Source organism: Emydura macquarii, unplaced genomic scaffold (assembly GCF_026122565.2).
Source record: "Emydura macquarii macquarii isolate MOO-44397 ecotype Brisbane River unplaced genomic scaffold, CSIRO-AGI_Emac_v2 contig_3328, whole genome shotgun sequence".
NCBI classification, from domain to species: Eukaryota; Metazoa; Chordata; order Testudines; family Chelidae; genus Emydura; species Emydura macquarii.
This window is the reverse complement of record NW_027133465.1, coordinates 3,747,579-3,758,329: the sequence shown is the minus strand read 5'-3', so window position 1 is coordinate 3,758,329 and position 10,751 is coordinate 3,747,579.

The following is a 10,751-nucleotide window of genomic DNA, read 5'->3' as shown; positions in this document are numbered from 1 at the left end:
GAAAACTCCCCAACTTTCCACTGAAAAATAGTTCTGATGGAAAAGTTATGACCAGCTCTTCTGTTGGACTGTTCAGTGTGACACACTAGTTGTGCATTGTGCTTCACACACAGACAAGGAGCTCGTGGTTAACGTTAGCCATAACCAGCACGCCGTGACACTTTTAGTCAGGTGTGCAATTCTATACTGGCATTGAAAGTGGTGTCCTTCGTGCGGACCGCACTGGTATGGTGCATGCAAGGTCATGCCACGTGGAGGATGCCATTTTGCATGTAAGCATAGAATTGCACGCCTGACTAAAACTACAAAATGGTGTCCTCCATGCACGTGCCGGAGAGAATTGTCCCGCAGGCACAGCCAGTCCTGGGATATGCAATGCATGCCTTGAATATGCAGAAGGCACGCTGCTGGCCATAACTCTGTCAGGAGTGACAAACAGCAGGGAGGGGGGATGGAAACCTCAGTCTTGCAATGGTCAGATATCATGAGAGAAGCTTATTGATGCATATACATCCTGGGCTCCAAATATTTTTAACTTCACCTCATTAAAATATGGGACAGTGTCCAGACTAAAGGTGGGGGTAGAGTCTGACCTTAGATCTAAAATAGAGACTTTGGGAAGTGGGCTATAAAAGGCCGGGGGAGGGGTCTGTCATTGCTTTGGGATCCAAATACCTGTTTGTTTAGTTTTGGGCTTTGTGGTTGTCCTTGGAAACGAACCAAATTGTGCACAGTATGTACTGTTTGTGTTTCAGTATGTCGAATATGCAATGATTCTGGGGCCACTCACCAAGCTAAATTCTCCTTACTCAGTCTGCTTTGGCATTGTGGGCCCCTGAGACATGACGGGCTCTGAGGGGGAGCAGAATAATTTCTGCCTATGCCATAAAAGGAGCAGCTTTCTGGGCATATCCTCTTGGATGAAATTCACTCCTGTGCATCTAGTCTATGCACCAATTAAGTTCCACGTAGGCCCTGTTTTGAGTAACCGCCTTTGTTCACATGCGCAACTGTGTCAGAGGAGTCAGGCTGGCTCAGACTATGCTTGCCCTCTAGATGAGACCGCTGCTAAACTTTAGTTCATTTCACTGCCATCCGTTCTAGGATTTTGCTGGGATCGTGAGTGTCTGTCTCGGATCAGCAGTTCTGCACTGTTTGTCTCTGTGTGGGCATCCCAGCTTGTGATGCTTGAATCCTTGATCCCAACTGTCAGGATGTAACTGAGCCACTAGAACTGTACAACAGAAGCTGGGATTCTGAGACTGCTGTCCCAGGTATTTTATGTGTTGAAGAGCTACTTGTGAGAATGAGACCTGGCAGGTCTAGTCAAGACAACATGAGGCATAGCAGATGCAGAGTACAGCTTAGTGTGCTTGCACTGCAATAGGTTTAGGGTGGTTTTTAGACGCTCCAGAGAACATGGCTCTGGGGTAGGGACGAGTGCACCACTCTGCAGCGCCAGCATACTGACCAAGCCTATTGCTGCTTTATGGCAAAATCCTGCAGAGTGCTTGCTTTGCAATGCGCTTGCAGTCCTGCATGCTGATATTGCTAAGAGCATGGATGTCAGTGTCATTCTCTTTCATTATTCCCTTCTTTGGGGAGGGGAAATAGAGCAAAACAGCATCCTTTCCTGGGCCAGTGCCCCAGGATAGTATTCCTCAGTGGGATCAGACACTAGTGGCTTGTAGAATGTGGTGTTTGAGAGTTGTCTGGCATAAGGGCATGCTGCAAGAAGTGGCAGTGGAGAGTCATTAGGTGGTGCTCTTCTCTGAATCAGTACAGAGCCCTGGTGCAAAGTGTTGCTATGCACTGAGTGGGGCCATCTTCCAGATGAAGTACGTAAGGTAAGTAAACCAAGGGCCATAATCAATATTCAGGATACCATGGCCCTTCTCAAAGGAGTGTGGTGGATGTATTTCATATAGAGTGTACAAGTGTGTGTTTGCTTTTCTGACTGGTGGAAGGTGCTCAGCTCATCCAGCAACCTCCCATACAAATGCACTGGCTCAGCATTAGGGTGCATGCAGTACCACTAGGTAGCTGGTACGCTAAGGCCGCTAGCTATCATGGCAACCTGTACTGTCTCGTTGTTTCCTTCTGCTCCCCGTTGTCTCGTCTTATACTTAAATTGCAAACTCCTTCGGGCAGGGACCATCTTTGCTCTGTGTTTTTGTGCTGTGCCCAACACAATGGGATCCTGGTCCATGACTGGGACCCACAGGCCCTGCCACAGTACAAATAATGATTAAAATAAAAGTAATATCTGCAACCATTAGCTTGCTCTGTCCATAATATCTCACTAGAACTACAACAACTGTTTACATTAAGGTGATGGGCTCAGGTTGGGCACCCAAAATTACTAATCACTAAGAGACCGGGGGGTCTCATTTTTAGACGGAGGGTGCTCAGAATTTTTTGAAAATCAGGCCCCTTTTAGATGCCTCAAGTTGGACACCCAAAATCACAAATCATTTCAGAAAATCTTGGCAAATACTAAGAAATTAACTGTTATCTGTAGCTATCTTTTAATATGATTTGCCAGCTGGAAGCAAGGAAAGCCATCACTATGTAACCAGCCAGCTCTTCATGAACCACGAGCAAGTGCTCCTACAGACCACTAGCAGTGCATAAACCACTGTTAATGAACCTTTGATTTAACACAAAATATTCTGGGATACAGCTTATATGAAAGGCTCTATACAAAAATTAAGTGAGATCCAGGCTGGCAGTCCTGCATTAGCAGTAGCAACCGTAGAAAAATAAGGAAATCGCAGAGTATTTTTTTTTTTTACACCCACATAATATAGAACCAACAGATGATAACTACACTCTTGAAATCAGTGACTGTACTGAAGGGGGCTCTGGTAGCCACTTGTTACAATTCTACCACCTAATTGCCGGGAAGGCTGCAATGATTTCCTCACCTCTAGTGGAATCCGCTCTGTTAGGGCTCACACAAACACTTCTGAAAAGCAAAGTTTTTGCCTCATAGTCCACACTATAAGAAATAGTAGGTATTTCTGAATATTCCCAGGGAAAGAGAGACACCCCCCTACAAGAGCTTCACTCCCATCCCCCAAAATTATACATTTGAAGCTGAACACCGTGCTGTATTAATATCAATCAACTCAGCCTTGCGATATGGCCTCTTTGTGCCATTCTAGTGGTGTAAAGGAGCTGTGATAGAGCAAACCACATCACTGGGGAATATTCTATGGGTAGGGACTTTCTCAGACAGTGTAGAGCCCATGTAGATTGCTGTATACTGTAGTACAGGGAGTATGCCTCAGGCATGAGGGTTTTTTCGTGCTCTACTTACCTTCCACAAATGGCCCCTCTGTGGCTACTGCAGCCAAGTATTGAAGCTGCTCAAATTTTTTTGTTCAAAATATGCTTATGATGAAAAACTGCCTTTTTGCAAAAGAGAAATTCTTGTTTCTTTAGAAATTGTCCAATTTTTGATGGTAAAACTGAACATTTGGGGGTTTTTGAAAACTAAATATAGCCTAAATCACCCAAGTTCCTCCTGCCCCAGATTTAGGTGGGGTGTAAAAGTGGCATACAGCCACCCATGTCCCTTCCCACCAGCCTGTGCTACACCAACCACAAGTTGGATATAGCCCAGCATCACGTCCAAGATGAGCTGAGGATTTTTTGGAGTCCCATTGCAAACGGCTTTGGGAGAGGAAGTGGGGCACTGTGTTGCCAACATGCTGACTGGAGACTTTGTTGCTTTATGGCAAAATCCTGCCATATTCAAAAGAATAAACTAAATCTACCTGAGTAATTTTATGGATGCTGTAAATCCAGGATTTCCAGGTACAGTGCACCTTGACAGGAATGTGTGTGCACTGTCTGCTGCAGTCATTTGGAAGGGAAATAACTACTCCTGAAAGAGAAGGACATTCATGCTGGCTTGAGCCAGACAGATATAGTGCAGACAGGCACTTTGCAAGTGTTATGCTGGAAGGTGTTAATAGCTGCCCTCAAGTGGGTCTCTGATCTATAAACAATAACAGACCTGCTTAAAGCAAATAAGTATGCTAACCATGTTTCTTTCAGCCTAAGTGGAAGGAGCAATTAAGCCCCTTTATATAGTGAGATAGCTAGAAACAACAGAGGCCACGGCCCAAGGCAATGGGCCAGATGGCAAGACTTGATCCGATGCTTAGCCCTGTGGGCTGAGGGGTTCCTTGACTGGAAACGCAGGGGCTATAGAATAGTTTGGCATGCTGTCTGTGTGTGACAAGCAGAGAAAAGGAAGAAAAAACCAGTAGGAGAAGCAGTCATGAGTATGGCCCTGAGGGGGAGTAGAGAGACAGAGTTCTTGGCCATGGAACTGATAGATCCTTTAACATCATAGACTCATAGACTCGAAGGTCAGAAGGGACCAATATGATCATCTAGTCTGACCTCCTGCACAATGCAGGCCACAGAACCTCACCCACCCACTCCTGTAATAAACCTATGACTAGTGAAAGTGTCTAGCACATTGTGGGTGCTGCTGGAAACGAACAACAATTTCCTTGCAAGTGCAGGAGATTCCAGTTGTCTTTAAATAGGGATTGTATCAGATGTTAAACTGATGCTATGTGTGATCTTAGCCAAAAGGTCAAGTTGCCCAAGGTCACAATACTTCCAAGTTCTCCCTTTGAGGCTTTGCACCACTCCCAATGCAGAGCTGTGGCTACCAATTGTGTGTGGTACAATTATTTTAGCTGGTCTGTATTCTATCTGCTTCCCCTTCATTCGAGTCCTGACACTATCTTATGGCAACATATTGTAATACCAGAGAACAGGGAAAGGAGGGTAAAGAGTCAGCAAAACCTAATCTCCCAGACTGGAAATCCAAGTGAGATTCTGAGTGGGATTTATTTCCACTGCACTCCATTAATGCTTTTCAGACCTCCACATTGAGAAAACCAAGGACTGTGAATAGAAATTGAAGATCTGTGCAGACCACTCAATTGGAAATGCTTTTCAAAAGGCATTTAATACAGGACTGGTGACTTCCCAGACAAAGTGCTCAATTGCTTAAAATACTCAGGATTGTGGTAAACCTAAAACTATTTAGATGTCACCTTATGTAAGTAGAGTACTACAAAATAGATATGAGAGACTAAATAGGGTTTTCAAGACATTCCTATCAGCAATGATGTCTTGCAGCTGGGCCTGGGATCAGCTAGCTTACCACAACTGAAACCACCTAATTGGCCAGATTGCCTGGTTGAATGTTGATAAATGTGAAGTAATGAACACTGGAAAACAGAATCCCAACTATACCTATAAAATTGTGAGGTCTAAGTTAGCTGTTATCACTCTGGAAAGAGATATTGGAGTCATTGTGGATAGTTCTCTAAAAACACCCACTCAATGTGCAGCAGCAGTCAAAAAGCAAACAGAATTTGGGAATCATTAGGAAAGGGATAGATAATAAGACAGAAAATATAATATTGCCTCTTTATAAATCCATGGTATGCTCACATCTTGAATACTGGATGCAGATCTCAAAAAAGATCTATTGGAATTGGAAAAGGTACAGAAAAGGGCAACTGAGGGTAGGTCTTCACTAACAGCGGCAAATTCGCCGCTATCAGATTGATCTATCCGGTCTGATTGAGCGGTCAGTGAAGACCCGCTCAATCGATCCAGAAGTCGATGCATTAAAACCACCCCCTCAAATGGTGTAGCACTGCGTCGACGGGAACGCATTTCCTGTCAGCGCAGCACAATGAAGACGCCTTGTAGAAGAGGAGTTACGAAGTCGATAGGAGTTACGCAAGCTATTCTGTGTAGCTTGCGTAACTCCCATCGACTGTCGCCGAATTTCAAGGTAAGTGTAGACCAGGCCTAAAATGTTTGGGGGTATGGAAAAGCTTCCATATGGGGAGAGATTAATAAGACTGGGATTTTTCATATTGGAAAAGAGATGACGAAGGGAGGATATGATAAAGGTCTATAAAATCATGACGGGTGTAGAGAAAGTAAATAAGGAAGTGTTATTTACTCCTTCTCATAACTCAAAAACTAGGATTCACCAAATGAAATTAATAGGCAGAAAGTTTAAAATGAACAAAAGGAAATATTTCTTCACATAATGCACAATCAAACTGTGGAATTCCTTGCCAGAAGACGTTGTGAAGGCCAAGACTATAAGGGGGTTCAAAAAAGAACTAGAGAAGTTCATGGAGGATAGGTCCATCAATGGCTATTAGCCAGGATTGTCAGGGATTGCTATTTACCAGAGGCTGGGAATGATTGACGGAATGGATCACTTGATGATTACCTGTTCTATTCATTCCCTCTGAAGCACCTGGCATTGGCCACTGTCAAAAGGTAGGATTCTGGGCTAGATGGCCCATTCATCTGACCCAGTATGGCTGTTCTTATGTTCTTATAACATTGATCGGCATTGCTAGGACTGCTCTTAAACACAGCAGTAGGACTGGCCAGTGGCTGCTCAATGCTTATGGCTGCAGCTGCAATTGATCCTGTGCATGCGCCGTGTTCCCTTGCTCTTGTCCTGCTCCTGCCATGCTCAGTTTCTGACTCCTGATTCTGGCTCTCACCCTCAGCTCTGACACCTGTTTCTAATTCTGGTCTCTGACTCCTGGATCTTGATTCCAACTCGGACCAATAAACCTGACCACCCATGCCCCTGTCTGTGACAGTTCCCAAATAAGACCCATTATTGTAATGAAATACGGGACAAATTAGTGCAGCTCCAATGACTTCAGGGGAATTACACCAAAGATCAATTGGATCCACATGGTGTAAAAATATCTTCTTATGTTTCTGGGAGGAGCACAGGAAAATGGCAGTCTATGCTTCATAAAAATTGTAAGAGGACAATGATATGGAAAACAGCATCTTAACCAGAAGGCCATCATTCTGCCAGACTGGGATTTAAGAGATCTGAAATCTTCAGCTTTGCCACAGACTTGCCATTAGACAAGTCATTTAGTTGCTATAGTGATGGAGGCCATAAAATAATCTATATACAAAGAATGATTACAGTTAAAGTATGACTTTCCTGTGAAAAGTTGCTGTAGAAATGGCAACACGGGTTCATATTTGTGTCCCACTGACTCCAGATCTAATCACCTCAGTTTGAAAATAAATAGATGTTTTCTAATTGCCAGGCCTGGGAACTCATGCTAGACTCAGAACCAAGGTGAGTTCTTAACATCTCATCACCCTCACACATGTCCACTTCCATGCTGCCCATTGTGCATGGAATACCCTCACCAAACCTGTCTGCTTGGGCTCCAGCTTTGTCTCATTCAGAAAGTTCCTAAAATCTCACTTCTGCCAGCTTGCCTGTGAAAAGAGAAGTGGGATGAAGATAGCAAAAAATAAACTACCATGATGTGGCTATGCTTTACTGAGTAACTTTGTGAGCTTACTGACACTCTTATCCTGCTGCCCAAATGATCTATGAGGACTCACTGTGAAGCCACCCTGTCAAATTGAGCCCAAGTACTTAATGATCAGAAGTTATGAAGGCAGTTTGATGGTCTATTTGAAATGAGTTGGTGGCCATAATCTGGTCTCTAATGAGCATGTCATAAAATCAAAGAAATGTAGGGCTGGAAGGGACCTCCAAGTCCTCGAGTGCAACCCCCCCTATGCTGTGGCAGATCCAAGTAAACCTAGACTATCCCTGAAAGGTGTTTGTCCAACCTGTTTTTAAAAACCTCCAATGATGGGGATTCCACAACCTCCATTGAAAGCCTATTTCAGAGCTTAACTACCCTTATAGTTAGTAACATTTTCCTAATATCTAACCTTAATCGCTTTTGCCGCAGATTATGACCATTACTTTTAGTCCTAACTTCAGTGGACATGGAGAACAATTGATCACAGTCCTCTTTATAGAAGCCCTTTTAACACATTTGAAGACTATCAGGTCCTCTCCTCATTTGTCTTTTCTCATGACTACACATGCCTGCTTTTTAAAAAAATCTTTCCTCACAGGTCAGGTTTTCTAAACCTTTTATTATTTTTGTTGCTCACTTCTAGACTCTTCAGTTTATTCACATCTTTCCTAAAGGGTTGCGCCCAGAACATGACACAATACTTCAGCTGAGGCCTCACCAGTGCTAAGTAGATGGGACAACTACCTCCCATGTCTTACGTGACACTCCTGTTAATACATCCCAGAATGATATTAGCCTTTTTCTGAGCAGCATGATGGTGTTGACTCATATTCAATTTGTGATCCACACTAATCCCCAGATCCTTTTCAGCAGTACTACCTTTAACCAGTTCTTCCCATTTTGTAGTTGTGCATTTGATTTTTCCTTCCTAAGTGAAGTACTTTGCACTTGTCTTTAATGAATTTCATCTTGTTGAATTCAGCCCAGTTCTCCGATTTGTCAAGGTCATTTTGATTTTAATTCTGTTCTCCAGAGTGCTTTCAACCTCTATCAGCTTGGTCTCATATGCAGATTTTATAAGAATACTCTCCCTTATTCACATCATTGATAGAAATATTGAATTGTACCAGACCCAGGACTGACCCCTGCAGGACCCTGCTAGATACATCCTCACAATCGGACAGTGAACCACTGATAACTACTCTTTGAGTACAGTCTTTCAACCAGTTGTGCACCAACCTTACAATAAGTCCATTTAGACCACATTTCCCTAGTTTCCTTATGAGAATGTCATGTGGGAATGTGTCAAAAGCCTTACTAATATCAAGATACATCACAAATACTGCTCCCCCCAACCCATCCACTAGATCATTATGTTACCCGGGGTTCTGCCATGGTAACTTTACTTTGTGTGAGATGGTGTCAGGAAATAAGTCAAATGGAGACACGGCCGTCCAGCCGATAGATGGACTGGAAGAAACAGTATAACACAACAGTGCTTTTACTACAAAACTATACCTTTACTTAGGCTCAAGCATCATATGAGCATGCTCTTACTTTGAAGGTATACTTTTACTTAGGCTCAAGCACTTACACACATCGGCAACAAGTTAGTAAAACATCCCAACCCTCAACCCTTAATAATTACCGAAGTCTGGGGTGGCTTTCGTGTAGGAACAGCAACAGCTTTCTGATTGGCCAGATCTTCCAGCTGTCATTGTAGGATCCAAAAAACACATTCACTCACACACACTATGGCGTCCAAACAGAGATCCCCTCCTATTTATCCTTGTTAGCAGACAATAACACATCAAGGAACAAGAAAAAAACTTCAAAAGCTAGACCTAAGGTTACCAGAGTACTTAAATAGAAACATTGTTTGCCCCATAACGTCAGCCGTGCAGAACGCAATGCCATCCACAGCCTCAATAACAACTCTGACATTATAATCAAAGAGGCTGACAAAGGAGGTGCCGTAGTCGTCATGAATAGGTCGGATTACGAACAGGAGGCTGCCGGACAACTATCCAAATCCACATTTTTTTCAGATTTAAACGTTTTATTAGGAAATTTTTAAGCAAAAAACAAAAAAGCAACGGTCAAGGTTTACAAGGCACAGTAATACAATATCCAGGGACGGTGTGCAGTGGGGGGATCAGGGGGTGGTAGCAGCATGATGAGCTGTGTCCCCGTAGGAGGGGCTGGAGGTGTAGTCGTCATGAATAGGTCGGATTACGAACAGACAACTATCCAAATCCACATTCTACAAGCCACTACCGTCCAATCCCACTGAGGAATACCAAAAGAAATTACATCTACTTAAGAAACTCCCTAAAGAAACACAGGAACAAATCTACACAGACACACCCCCTGAGCCCCGACCTGGGTTATTCTATCTGCTACCCAAGATCCACAAACCTGGGAATCCTGGACGCCCCATCATCTCAGACATTGGCACTCTCACAGCAGGATTGTCAGGCTATGTGAACTCTCTCCTCAGGCCCTACGCCACCTGCACTCCTAACTATCTTTGTGATACCACTGACTTCCTGAGAAAACTACAATCCATCGGTGATCTCCCAGGAAACACCATCCTAGCCACTATGGATGTAGAAGCTCTCTACACCAACATTCCACACGAAGATGGACTAAAAGCCATCAGGAACATTTTCCCTGATGATGATAAGGCACACCTGGTAGCTGAATTTTGTGACTTTGTCCTGACCCACAACTACTTCAGATTTGGAGACAATCTATACCTTCAAGTCCATGGCACAGCTATGGGCACCCGCATGGCCACACAGTATGCCAACATTTTTATGGCTGACCTAGAACATCGCTTCCTCGAAACTCGTCCCCAAGCACCTCTCCTTTGCCTACACTACATTGATGACATTTTCATCATCTGGACCCACGGGAAAGAGTCCCTCGAAGAATTCCACCAGGATTTCAATAATTTCCATCCCACCATCAACCTCAGCCTGGACCAGTCCACACAAGAAATCCACTTCCTGGACATGACAATACAAATAAGGGATGGTCATATTAATACCACCCTATAGCGAAAACCAACTGACCGCAATACATACCTTCATGCCTCCAGCTTCCACCCCAGACACATTACACGATCCATTGTCTACAGCCAAGCCCTAAGATACAACCAGATTTGCTCCAATCCCTCAGACACAAACACCTACAGAATCTCCATAAAACATTCTTAAAACTACAATACCCATCTGGAGAGGTGAAGAAACAAATTGACAGAGCCAGACGGGTACCCAGAAGTCACCTACTACAGGACAGACCCAACAAAGAAAACAGAACACCACTGGCCATCACCTACAGCCCCCAGCTAAAATCTCTCCAACA